The following is a 14,121-nucleotide window of genomic DNA, read 5'->3' on the forward strand; positions in this document are numbered from 1 at the left end:
TGCGTATCTGTGGTGACAATGGGATATCACGTGATTCACTTGATGTATGTTTTGGTGATCAACTTGCGGGTTCTTCCCATGAACCTATGCATAGGGGTTGGCACACGTTTTCGTCGTGATTCTCCGGTAGAAACTTTGGGGCACTCTTTGAGGTTCTATGTGTTGGTTGAATAGATGAATATGAGATTGTGTGATGCTTATCGTATAATCATACCCATGGATACTTGAGGTGACATTAGGGTTTTGGTTGATTTGTGTCTTAATGTGTTATTCTAGTACGAACTCTAGGGTTGTTTATGACACTTATAGGAATAGCCCAACGGATTGATTGGAAAGAATAACTTTGAGGTGGTTTCGTACCCTACCATAATCTCTTCGTTTGTTCTCCGCTATTAGTGACGTTGGAGTGACTCTTTGTTGCATGTTGAGGGATAGTTATGTGATCCAATTATGATATTATTGTTGAGAGGACTTGCACTAGTGAAAGTATGAACCCTAGGCCTTGTTTCCTAGCATTGCAATACCGTTTACGCTCACTTTTATCATTAGTTACCTTGCTATTTTTATTTTCAGATTACAAAAACTATTATCTACTATCCATATACCACTTGCATCACCATCTCTTCGCCGAACTAGTGCACCTATACAATTTACCATTGTATTGGATGTGTTGGGGACACAAGAGACTCTTTGTTATTTGGTTGCAGGGTTGCTTGAGAGAGACCATCTTCATCCTACGCCTCCTACGGATTGATAAACCTTTGGTCATCCACTTGAGGGAAATTTGCTACTGTCCTACAAACCTCTGCACTTGGAGGGCCAACAACGTCTACAAGAAGAAGGTTGTGTAGTAGACATCAAGCTCTTTTCTGGCGCCGTTGCCGGGGAGGTGAGTGCTTGAAGGTATATCTTTAGATCTTGCATTCGAGTCTTTTAGTTTCTTGTTTTATCGCTAGTTTAGTTTTCAAAAGAAAACTATAAAAAATGGAGTTGAGTTTGTCTCATACACTTCACCTTTTTAATATCTTTCATGAGTATGATGGAAAGGATAATTGTGCTCAAGTGCTAGAAGAAGAAATCTATAAAATGTTTGGCACTAAATATTTGAATGATGAGCATGATTGCAATGTTGTTAGTACGAATTCTTTGAATATCCATGATACTAATGATGATTGCACTAGTTATGATGAAAATGTCTCCTATAAACATGTCAATTTTTCTGGAGTGCATTGGGTTTTTAAGTACACACCAAATAGGGAAGATAGATATTTCAAGAGGCATAAGTACTTAGAAACTGAATTGTTGCAAGAAAGTCTTGATGATTGTGTTGAAAAATTCAATATTTTTCGCGCCCCTTGTGAACTTTGCAACGAACGGTCATTTAAATCTCCAATGTAAATTGTTTCATGACCGAATCGTATCCAAAAATTGTGATAATTTGATTACCTTGAGCATCATAAAGAGCTTAGTCTTCTTTTGTGGTATGAGGAAATGAAACGTATAACTGAGGTATTCCAAAGTTTAATCTTGATAAATTTCTTGATTTTGATCTAGAGAAGATTTATATGTATTGTGCGGTGAATTGCATTGAAAATCCTTATATTGCCAATTACATAAAGAAAAGAAAAAAAATAGAAGATGAAGAGAATGCTAATAAAAGGGCTGAGGCTTCCCAATACCCTACTATTATTTCTGATGACAAATCAGGTAACGAGGAGGAGCCTCCTATTCAACCAATCTCATCAATAAGGAGCTCCAAAAAGAGGATTGAACCCACACATGATGTGGTGAAGAAGAATAAAAGAAAAAGGAAGAGAGGTAAAAAGATATCTCTCCCAAATAGTGCTGCTCCTATTACTATTGTGCCTCATGAAAATATGATTGTGGAAGATAATGATACTTCTTATGATCTTGAAATTCTTTTTGGAACTTGCTTGGATGAATATGATAATTGCTATACTATTGGTGCTATCCATACTATTAATGATGAGAGTGATTATGCTTATGATACGAAAAGGCCCAAGCTTGGGGATGCTATGGTTGATGAAGATGATGTTTTTGAGAATATATTTGCTGCAATTAATGTTTGTCCCAAGCTTGGGGATGGTACGTTTAATGAAGATGATATTTTTAGTCTCCCAAGTTTTGATATGCAAATTTATAATGATGATAGCATGCCTCCTACTTATGATGATTATTGTGATGATACTTAAGCTATAAAAAGTACTCCCTCTGTAAACTAATATAAGAGCATTTAGATTACTACTTTAGTGATCTAAAAGCTCTTATATTAGTTTACGGAGGGAGTAGTGATTATATTTATAAAACTTGTCATGATTATGATTACCCCTTCTGTGAACATTACTCTTTTAATGTGGAAACAATTTATAGTATTCGAGTTTCTTATGATACTTCCACTATTCCGAATGAGAAGAATCTTGCTTATGTGGAGAGTAATAAAAATTATATACTTGTAGATCATGAAAATAATGGTTTAGGTGCTGGTTATATTGTTGAATTCATTCATCATGCTACTGAAAATTATTATGAGGGAGGAATATATGCTTGTAGGAATTGCAATAATATCAAGTTTCCTCTCTATGTGCTTAAAGTTTTGAAGTTATGCTTGTTTTACCCTCCTATGCTAGTTGATTATTGTTCCCACAAGTTGTTTGATCACAAAATACCTATGCATAGGAAGTGGGTTAGACTTAAATGTGTTAGTCATATTCCTCATGATGCTCTCTTTATGTTACAATTTTTATCTTTTATGTGAGCATCATTGAAATCATCATGCCTAGTTAGGGGCGTTAAACGATAGCGCTTGTTGGGAGGCAAGCCAATCCTATTCTTATTCTTTACATTTTTTTCCTGTTTAGTAATAAATAATTCATATAGCCTCTGTTCAGATGTGGTTTTATGTTTTTAATTAGTGTTTGTGCCAAGTAGAACCGTTGGGAAGACTTGGGGAAAGTCTTGTTGATCTTGCTGTAAAAAATAGAAACTTTGGCGCTCACGAGAATTGCTGCCATTTTTATTTGGAGAGTGATATTTAGTTAATTCTTTTTGAAGATGATTAATATATAAATTCCTCAGGTCCAGAAATTTATTTTATAATTTCATGAGTTCCATAAGTATACGTTAGTTACAGGTTACTACAGACTCTTCTGTTTTTGACAGATTCTGTTTTCATCGCGTCGTTTGCTTATTTTGATGAATCTATGAGTAGTATCAGAGGGTATGAACCATAGAGAAGTTGGAATACAGTAGGTTTAACACCAATATAAATAAAGAATTAGTTCATTACAGTACCTTGAAGTCATGATTTATTTTCTTATACTAACGGAGCTTACGAGTTTTCTGTTAAGTTTTGTGTTGTGAAGTTTTCAAGTTTTGGGTAAGGATTCGATGGACTACGGAATAAGGAGTGGCAAGAGCCTAAGCTTGGGATGCCCGAGGCACCCCAAGGTAATATTCAAGGGTATCCAAGAACCTAATCTTGGGGATGCCCCGGAAGGCATCCCCTCTTTCGTCCTCGTTCATCGGTAACTTTATTTGGAGCTATATTTTTATTTACCACATGATATGTGTTTTGCTTGGAGAATCATTTTATTTATTATGTTTTGCTTGCTGTTTGAATAAAATACCAAGATCTGAAATCATTAAATGATAGAGAGTCTTCACATAGTTGCATAATTATTCGACTACTCATTGATCTTCACTTATATCTTTTGGAGTAGTTTGTCGTTTGCTCTAGTGCTTCACTTATATCTTCTTAGAAGCACGGTGGTGTTATTATAGAAGTAGATGAACTCTAATTATACACTTAGATTATTTTTGAGAGTCTTAAATAGCATGGTAATTTGCTTAAAATCCTAATATGCTAGGTATTCGAGATTAGTAAAATTTTCTTATCAGTGTTTTAAATACTAAGAGAAGTTTGATGCTTGATGATTGTTTTGAGACATGGAGGTAATAATATCAAAGTCGTTCTAGTTGAGTAGTTGTGAATTTGAGAAATGCTTTTGTTGAAGTTTGCAAGTCCCATAGCATGCACATATGGTAAATGTTATGTAAAAAATTTGAAACATGAGGTGTTATTTGATTACCCTCCTTATAAGTGGCGGTCGGGGACGAGCGATGGTCTTTTCCTACCAATCTATCCCCCTAGGAGCATGCGCGTAGTGCCGAGGTTTTTGATGACTTGTAGATTTTTGCAATAAGTATGTGAGTTCTTTATGACTAATGTTGAGTCCATGGATTATACGCACTCTCACCCTTCCATCATTGCTAGCCTCTTCGGTACCGTGCATTGCCCTTTCTCACATTGAGAGTTGGTGCAAACTTCGCTGGTGCATCCAAACCCCGTGATATGATACTCTCTTTCACACATAAACCTCCTTATATCTTCCTCAAAACAGCCACCATACCTACCTATTATGGCATTTTCATAGCCATTCCGAGATATATTGCCATGCAACTTTCCACCATTCCGTTTATCATGACACATTCATCATTGTCATATTGCTTAGCATGATCATGTAGTTGACATAGTATTTGTGGCAAAGCCACCGTTCATAATTCTTTCATACATGTCACTCTTGATTCATTGCATATCCCAGTACACTGCCGGAGGCATTCATATAGAGTCATCTTTGTTCAAGTATCGAGTTGTAATCATTGAGTTGTAAATAAATAGAAGTGTGATGATCATCATTTTCTAGAGCATTGTCCCAAGTGAGGAATAAAAAAAGGGAGAGAAAGGCCATAAAAAAGAGAAGGCCCAAAAAATGAAAAAAGAGAAAGGCCATAAAAAAGAGAAGGCCCAAAAAATGAAAATGAGAGAAAAAGAGAGAAGGGACAATGCTACTATCCTTTGCCACACTTGCGCTTCAAAGTAGCACCATGATCTTCATGATAGAAAGTCTCTTGTTTTGTCACTTTCATATACTAGTGGGAAATTTTCATTATAGAACTTGGCTTTTATATTCCAACGATCTCCTCAAGTGCCCTAGGTCTTCGTGAGCAAGCAAGTTGGATGCACACCCACTTAGTTTCTTCTGTTGAGCTTTCATACATTTATAGCTCTAGTGCATCCGTTGCATGGCAATCCCTACTCCTTACATTAACATCAATCAATGGGCATCTCCATAGCTCATTGATTAGCCTCGTTGATGTGAGACTTTCTCCTTTTTGTCTTCTTCACATAACCCCCTCATTATTCTATTCCACCCATAGTGCTATATCCATGGCTCGCGCTCATGTATTGCGTGAAACAATTGCTTGGCTTGTCATTGGGGTTGTGCATGATGAGAGCATTCTTGTGTGACGAAAATGGAGCATGACTAAACTATATGATTTTGTAGGGATGAACTTTCTTTGGCCATGTTATTTTGAGAAGACATAATTGCTTAGTCAGTATGCTTGAAGTATTATCATTTTTATGTCAATATGAACTTTTGTCTTGAATATTTCGGATCTGAATATTCATGCCACAATTAAGAAGAATTACATTGAAATTATGCCAAGTAGCACTCCGCATCAAAAATTCTGTTTTATCATTTACCTACTCGAGGACGAGCAGGAATTAAGCTTGGGGGTGTTGGTATGTCTCCAACGTATCTATAATTTTTGATTGCTCCATGCTATATTATCTACTATTTTGGATGTTTATGGGCTTTATTATACACTTTTATATCATTTTTGGGACTAACCTATTAAGCTAGAGCCCAGTGCCAGTTTTTGTTTTTACCTTGTTTTAGAATATCGCAGAAAAGGAAAATCAAATTGAGTCCAATTGACCTGAAACTTCACGGAACTCATTTTTGGAAGGAAAGAAGCCCAGAAGACTTGAAGTGCACGTAAGGGAAGCTTTGAGCAGGCCACGAGGTAGGGGGGCGCGCCCACATCACAATCTACTATCCATATACCACTTGTATCACCATCTCTACGCCGAACTAGTGCACCTATACAATTTACCATTGTATTGGGTGTGTTGGGGACACAAGAGACTCTTTGTTATTTGGTTGCAGGTTTGCTTGAGAGAGACCATCTTCATCCTACGCCTCCTAAGGATTGATAAACCTTAGGTCATCCACTTGAGGGACATTTGCTACTGTCCTACAAACCTCTGCACTTGGAGGCTCGACAACGTCTACAAGAAGAAGGTTGTGTAGTAGACATCATTGGGGCATGAATATAACATTGATTTAAGCCTCCCCCAAGCTTGAGCGATGCTTTCTCCTTCGCGAGGCCAAAAATTATATATATAATTGCGATCACGATGAAGAAGATGGATAGGATAAAACTTCTGATGAAATTCCAATTTCAATCGTTTGTAATTCCAAGACCCCATATCATCACATAGCCTATACCATGTCGATGCATCTCCCCTCAAAGATAAAGGGAAGACCTTCTTCTTAACAACATCTCTGGGTACACCTGCAAGCTTAAATAATCCACAAACTTCATCCACATATATCAGATGTTCATCAGGATGTTTTGTTCCATCTCCTAAAAAAGGATTAGCTAGCAGTTTTTCTATCATACCCGCAGGAACTTCAAAGCAAGCATTTTCATTTTCATTTTCATTTTCAGTAGGTTCAGTAGGTTGAGGAGCAACTATTTTCTCTACTGGTCGGGGTGAAGATACCCCGAACAAGCCCCTCAGAGGATTACTTTCCATGGTGACAAGTGACAGTAAATTTCAGCACACTATATAAATTTTTCCTTACCATATTCCACCTACCAAAGGCACTTCACTCCCCGGCAACGGCGCCAGAAAAGAGTCTTGATGACCCACAAGTATAGGGGATCTATCGTAGTCCTTTCGATAAGTAAGAGTGTTGAACCCAACGAGGAGCAGAAGGAAATGATAAGCAGTTTCTAGCAAGGTATTCTCTGCAAGTATTGATATAAGTGGTAATAGATAGTTTTGTGATAGGATAATTTGTAACGGGCAACAAGTAACAAAAGTAAATAAAGTGCAGCAAGGTGACCCAATCCTTTTGTAGAAAAGGACAAGCCTGGACAAACTCTTATATGATGTAAAGCGCTCTCGAGGACACATGGGAATATCGTCAAGCTAGTTTTCATCACGCTCATATGATTCGTGTTCGGTACTTTGATAATTTGGTATGTGGGTGGACCGGTGCTTGGGTGCTACCCTTACTTGGACAAGCATCCCACTTATGATTAACCTCTATTGCAAGCATCCGCAACTACAACAAAAGTATTAAGGTAAACCTAACCATAGCATGAAACATATGGATCCAAATCAGCCCTTTACGAAGCAACGCATAAACTAGCGTTTAAGCTTCTGTCACTCTAGCAACCCATCATCTACTTATTACTTCCCAATGCCTTCCTCTAGGCCCAAATAATGGTGAAGTGTCATGTAGTTGACGTTCACATAACACCACTAGAGGAAAGACAACATACACCTCATCAAAATATCGAACGAATACCAAATTCACATGACTACTAATAGCAAGACTTCTCCCATGTCCTTAGGAACAAAAGTAACTACTCACAAAGCATAAACATGTTCATAATCAGAGGGGTATTAATATGCATATAGGATCTGAACATATGATCTTCCACCATTTAAACCAACTAGCATCAACTACGAGGAGTAATTAACACTACTAGCAACCTACTAGCACCAATCCCGAACTTGGAGACAAGAATTGGATACAAGAGATGAACTAGGGTTTTGAGATGAGATGGTGCTGATGAAGATGTTGATGGAGATTGCCCTTTCCCGATGAGAGGAGCGTTGGTGATGACGATGGCGATGATTTCCCCCTCCGGGAGGGAAGTTTCCCCGGCAGAATAGCTCCGCTAGAGCCCTAGATTGGTTCGGCCAAGGTTCCGCCTCGTGGCGGCAGAGTTTCGTCCGAGAAGATGGCTTATGATTTTTCCCATCGAAAGACTCCATATAGCAGAAGATGGCCACTGGAGGGCCACCAGGGGGCCCACGAGGTAGGGGGGCGCGCGCGCCCCCCACCCTCGTGGGCAGGGTGTGCCCCCTGGTGAAGTTCTTGCTCTCAGTATTTTTTATATATTTGGAAAACATCTTCCGTGAAGTTTTAGGGCTTTTGGAGCTATGCAGAATAGGTCTCTAATATTTGCTCCTTTTCCAGCCCAGAATTCCAGCTGCTGGCATTCTCCCTCTTTATGTAAACCTTGTAAAATAAGAGAGAATAGGCATAAGTATTGTGACATAATGTGTAATATCAGCCCATAATGCAATAAATATCGATATAAAAGCATGATGCAAAATGGATGTATCAACGCTGCTCGCCACTTCGTCCTCCCGAGCCCGCGGCTTGGGCGTATAAGGGTAGTGGGTACCCCTGTGGAGGCTGCTCGCACAAAGGCCTCGCCACCACTTGCAGCGTCGCCTCGTCACGGTGATGGATCGACCTCTTCTTCGGCAGGAGCAACTCCGAGTATCCCGGGGGGCTTTCCCCTTCTGCTCGGTGGAAAATCTTCTGATGGGCGCCATTGGAGCAAGCAGTGGAGCAAGAAGGAGGAAGCAAGCAAGGAAGAGATGGGAAACAGGGGCTCCGCCCCCCTCCCCATTTATAGCAAGAGAAGGCCAAGCGGCGTCTCCCACGACCGCAGGTAATGATGGTCCTCCTTGCATGTCGCAGTGACTTGTTGAGTCGCGCAGTTGCTGAAGCAGTGTGGGGAAGCGGAGACACCCACGTCCAATCAACCGCCACGCGTCAACCGAGGCCGCAGAATTTGGGGGCCCGTGGCGCTTCGAGCTTGACCGTTGGCTTCGCGGCGAAGCCAAGCCCGCGCGCACCTTGGGCCCGGGGGCTACTGTCGGAGTTCTGGGAACGGGGGTCCCCTGACTTGCCTGCCTGTGGCCCGCCGCGTGGCTAAGCCAACAGGCCACATGGCCCATCCTCACCAACAAAGCGCCCAAGACCCTCGCGAGGCGGACGACGCAAGACCTCCTCTGGAGCGGCCTAGCCAGGCAGGCTCACGAGGAGCGGAGATATCAAGGCAAGGCAAACCTCACGAGGTTCTCATGACGTGAGCCGTGACGATCGACACCAGGCGGGCGCCAGCACGCACAGCGTCCTTGTTTTCTTTGGTGCAAAGGGGGGCAAGCGCAGCTGAGGAGTACCGAGGCATCAGGCAAAGGTTGCCATTTCGGTGCAACAAGAGCAAGACCGAGGACTGCAAGACGGAGATCACTGTGGAGCCCAGAACGGCGTCACCACCAGAACTTTGTGCAGGCGAAGACTACTTTTGTCAGGATAGCTTGTACTAGATGTCCCCCTTCAAATTAGCCTGCCATTGTTGGCTCCCTTCCCGCTCGATATTTGGGAAGAGGACCAGGGCCTCTATAAATAGGACTAGCCACCACAGTGGAAGAGGGGATCGGAAAAAAGAGAGAGCACGACTAAAGAGAGAAGACCAGAGCTAAAAAGAGAGACCACCTCACACACAAGCTCACCAAGCACAAGAACGCCTCAACCTCAGGAGGTCGTTCTGCCCTTGTATTGTTCATCATCAGCCCAAGAGGCAATCCACCACCACCACACTAGAGTAGGGTATTACACCACACGCTGGGCAAAATGAGCTCGTGTGTGATCGCGCTAGCCATCCCATACAATTATACATGCCCAATCGTTTTCGTTCGTAAGTACATCCCACATGGAGAATCCTAGAGAAACATTTCCCTTCGTATGTATATCTCACATAGTGAATCCCAGACAAACTTCAGTTTGTCTGCACATCCCACACAGTGAATCCCAGACAAACATTTCCATTTGTCTGCACATCCCACACGGTGAATCCCAGACAAACGTTTTCGTTTGTCTGCACATCCCACACAGTTTTATGTATAGCATCATGTGTGATAGGTGTAATGATCACACACACTCTACCTCCGTTAACCATTTTCTTTATTCAACTATATCACACACAATATGATGAAGAAAACTATATGGCATTGGGCTATCCATCACACACGCTTTTACTGCTAGAACCGTTTGTAAAGTTCCATGGCCCATTTAGCAGGTTTATTAGTTTACAATTAACAATTCCAGTATTACGCAAAACCACATTTCATATCGAACAACTGTTTGCCAATTTCATATCAGGCACATAAATATATTTTAACATCACAGTAAGATAGCTACATGACAACAACACAGTACAACATATAGCTAGTTCACCTTCATAAGCAAAATATTAGAACAATATATTAATTTCCCTAATCGACTGATGCATGATCAGCCAAGTTTGCCTTCTCCACCTCTGCTTTTAGTTTAGTAACGACCTATTTTGCACTGACCAACTAGGAAAGTGCCTTCTCCTTCGCCAACACCATCATAACAAAGTTTAATTTAAAAAATCTGAGTTGATTCTCCATCTTCCTCTTTTTTCCCGCATCTTGAAATATTCTTCAGTGTTGACAACAGTTTCTCTAAGCCTATCTACGTTCTCTTCCTCATATTTGCTCCAGAGCTTTTCTAGGCACATCTTCAAAGACTATGGCCACTCTTGATCAACCCACTCTAGGTAAGAACACTTTCGTTCATCCTATAATATTTAAATCTAAATCAGTAACATTTGTAGGGAAAATGGGTTTCTAGCAACATAAAAGATCACCACATACATATTTTGGAAAAGTGAAGAAGCACGTTAATTATGACATATCTTCTCAAAAAGATCATTGTGCAAATGAATTAATGGCTACTGAGACAAGAACCAAATCCAGAAACATCAGAAGCTATAATTAACTGCAATAATGCTACAAGTTCTTAGTCATGTACTATAAATAACAAATTGAACATTTTATGAGGAAGCTAATTATAACTGCTATAGCATAGCGATAGTGTTTGGATGACATCAAATTGATACTAACATGTGTGTACATGCACAAATTTAGTAACACAAAACTAATAGCACTAAGGTTGTCTGATACGTCTCCATCGTATCTACTTTTCCAAACACTTTTGCCCTTGTTTTGGACTCTAACTTGCATGATTTGAATGGAACTAACCCGGACTGACGCTGTTTTCAGAAGAATTGACATTGTGTTCTTTTTGTAGAAATAAAAGTTCTCGGAATGACCTGAAAATCAACGGAGAATATTTTTGGAATATATAAAAAATACTGGCGAAAGAATCAAGGCCGGGGGGGCACACCTTGTCCACGAGGGTGGTGGCGCGCCTACCCCCCTAGGCGCGCCCCCTACCTCATGGGCCCCCTGGTGCTTCACCGTCCTCAAATCCAACCCTATATATTCACGTTCAAGGAGAAACAAATCAGAGAGAAGGATTCATCACGTTTTATGATACAGAGCCGCCGCCAAGCCCTAATCCCTCTCGGGAGGGCTGATCTTGAGTCCATTCGGGGCTACGGAGAGGGGAATCCGTAGCCATCATCATCATCAACCTTCCTCCATCACCAATTTCATGATGCTCACCGCCGTGCGTGAGTATTCCATCATAGGCTTGCTGGACAGTGATGGGTTGGATGGGATTTATCATGTAATCAAGTTAGTTTTGTTAGGGTTTGATCCCTAGTATCCATTATGTTCTGAGATTGATGTTGCTATGACTTTGCTATGCTTAATGCTTGTCACTAGGGCCTGAGTGCCATGATTTCGTATCTGAACCTATTATGTTTTCATGAATATATGTGAGTTCTTGATCCTATCTTGCAAGTCTATAGTCACCTATTATGTGTTACGATTAGTTAACCCCGAAGTGACAATAATCGGGATACTTACTGGTGATGAGCGTAGTTTAAGGAGTTCATGTATTCACTAAGTGTTAATGCTCTGATCTGGTACTCTATTAAAAGGAGGCCTTAATATCCCTTAGTTTCCAATAGGACCCTGCTGCCACGGGAGGGTAGGACAAAAGATGTCATGCAAGTTCTTTTCCATAAGCACGTATGACTATATTCGGAATACATGCCTACATTATATTGATGAACTGGAGCTAGTTCTGTGTCACCCTATGTTATAACTGTTGCATGAGGAATCGCATCCGACATAATTATCCATCACTGATCCATTGCCTACGAGCTTTTCACATATTGATCTTTGCTTAGTTACTTTTCCATTGGTACTGTTACAATCATTACAAAACTGCTACTGTTACTTTTGCCACCGTTACTGTTACTTCCATATTACTTTGCTACTAAATACTTTGCTGCAGATATTAAGTTTTCTAGGTGTGGTTGAATTGACAACTCTGCTGCTAATACTTGAGAATGTTCTTTGGCTCCCCTTGTGTCGAATCAATAAATTTGGGTTGAATACTCTACCCTTGAAAACTGTTGCGATCCCCTATACTTGTGGGTTATCATTGTCCACTATGTATGCCAAAACCGGTGTCAAGACAATTGTTGCTACATTTGGCACCGGTGCCCTGCACTGCCGAGCCGATACTAGAGGAAAATTTCAAGGAACCTTACTCCGGAGCACCTGGTTACTCTAATTCCCAGTTCCTTAGTGCCGTAAAGTTTTAGTATATTACTACTTGGCTGCTCGGATGTGATGAGCAAAGTTGGCTGCACAAACTGCTGAAGTGGTGCCAAATAATTTTCTATTTGCACCGCTCATGACAACTTTTTTAGATACTATGTAGAAACTGTGACACTGTATTAATCACATCCAGCATAACATAGCACATTGAGAGTGTCTGAATCACATCTAACAAATGATTTTTAATAATGAAAGTGGGGCTAACCTTCTCTGCACATGCCATAAACTTCCTCCCATTTTCCATAGATCCAAACGCAACTAGCTTCACGCATGGAGATTGTTTGTGACAACGAGCAGGCAGATCTTCAGCCACCCCGCTCCATCCATTTCAAGTGATGGTCCTAGGGAGCTACAAGAGGAAGAAATGACTCAAATCGGCTGCCGGGTTAAAATCCTAAATTCCAAATCATAACCTGAGAGAGAGGAGAGAGGCATACCCGGATGGTGGAAGAGTCATCGGACGAGAAGCCATTGGAGAGTTCTATGACTCCTCTGATTCAATCGTACACTAATCATACGCGCAAATGTGTACGATCAAGATCAGGGACTCAAGGGAAGATATCACAACACAAATCTAGACAAAAAGTGAAATAATACAAGCTTTATATTACAAGCCAGGGGCCTCGAGGGCTCGAATACACAAGAGTCAGCAGAAGCAACAATATCTGAGTACAGACATAAGTTATACAAGATGCCATAAGATGGCTAGCACAAAAGTAACACGATCAAGAAGGCAAGCCCTCCTGCCTGGGAGCCTCCTAACTACTCCTGATCATCGGCAGTCGTCACCTAGTAGTAGGAACCCTCGGGGTAGTAGTAGTCATCAGTGGTGTCATCTGGCTCCCGGGATCCGTCATCTGATCGCAGCAATCGGGTATAGGTGAAAAGAGGTAGCAAAGAAACCGTGAGTAGTCATCCAAAGTACTCGCAAGACGTACATCAGATCTAAACTAGGTATGCATATGCATCAAAGGAAAGGGTTGTATCTATGGACTAAACTGCAGAATGCCAGAAGAAAAGAGGAAAATCCTAGCCTATCGAAGACTAGCATATTCAAGCATCTTGCAGCATCAGAAGAGATAAGAGTAACATATTATATTATTAGTAAGTATGTTGTAACATCGCCCGGAGATTACTTCCTTGAATCCCTGCGAGAAAGCAATCCCAGAGCCATAATTTCCATCACACGCCTCAGCATCCAATTCTAGTTGTATCGATCGGGATACAACTCTGAGCGTCCATTACCGTGGACACGGCTATTCTAATAGATAGTGTAGCGATCCGACCTCAAACGGTCAAATCTCTATGCATAAGTGTCATCCATGGTTTGGTAATGCTGACACGCACAGTACTCGAAGGATTTATAACAGAGTGGCAATCACACACTTATTACATCGATAGTCTCAAAAGAGAACTTATTACAACAAATATGGCTTAAGGCCATCTAAATAAGATAACAACGGAAGACTTGGAAGATAAAGTGAGTCCATCAACTCCAACGGCATAGCTGAGTGCATGACAACAACCTAGCGCACCTTACTCTTCGTCTAAAAAGTCTGCAACATGATACGTTGCAGCCCAAAATGGGTCAGCACATG

Source organism: Triticum aestivum, chromosome 3A, assembly GCF_018294505.1.
Source record: "Triticum aestivum cultivar Chinese Spring chromosome 3A, IWGSC CS RefSeq v2.1, whole genome shotgun sequence".
Taxonomy (NCBI): Eukaryota; Viridiplantae; Streptophyta; class Magnoliopsida; order Poales; family Poaceae; genus Triticum; species Triticum aestivum.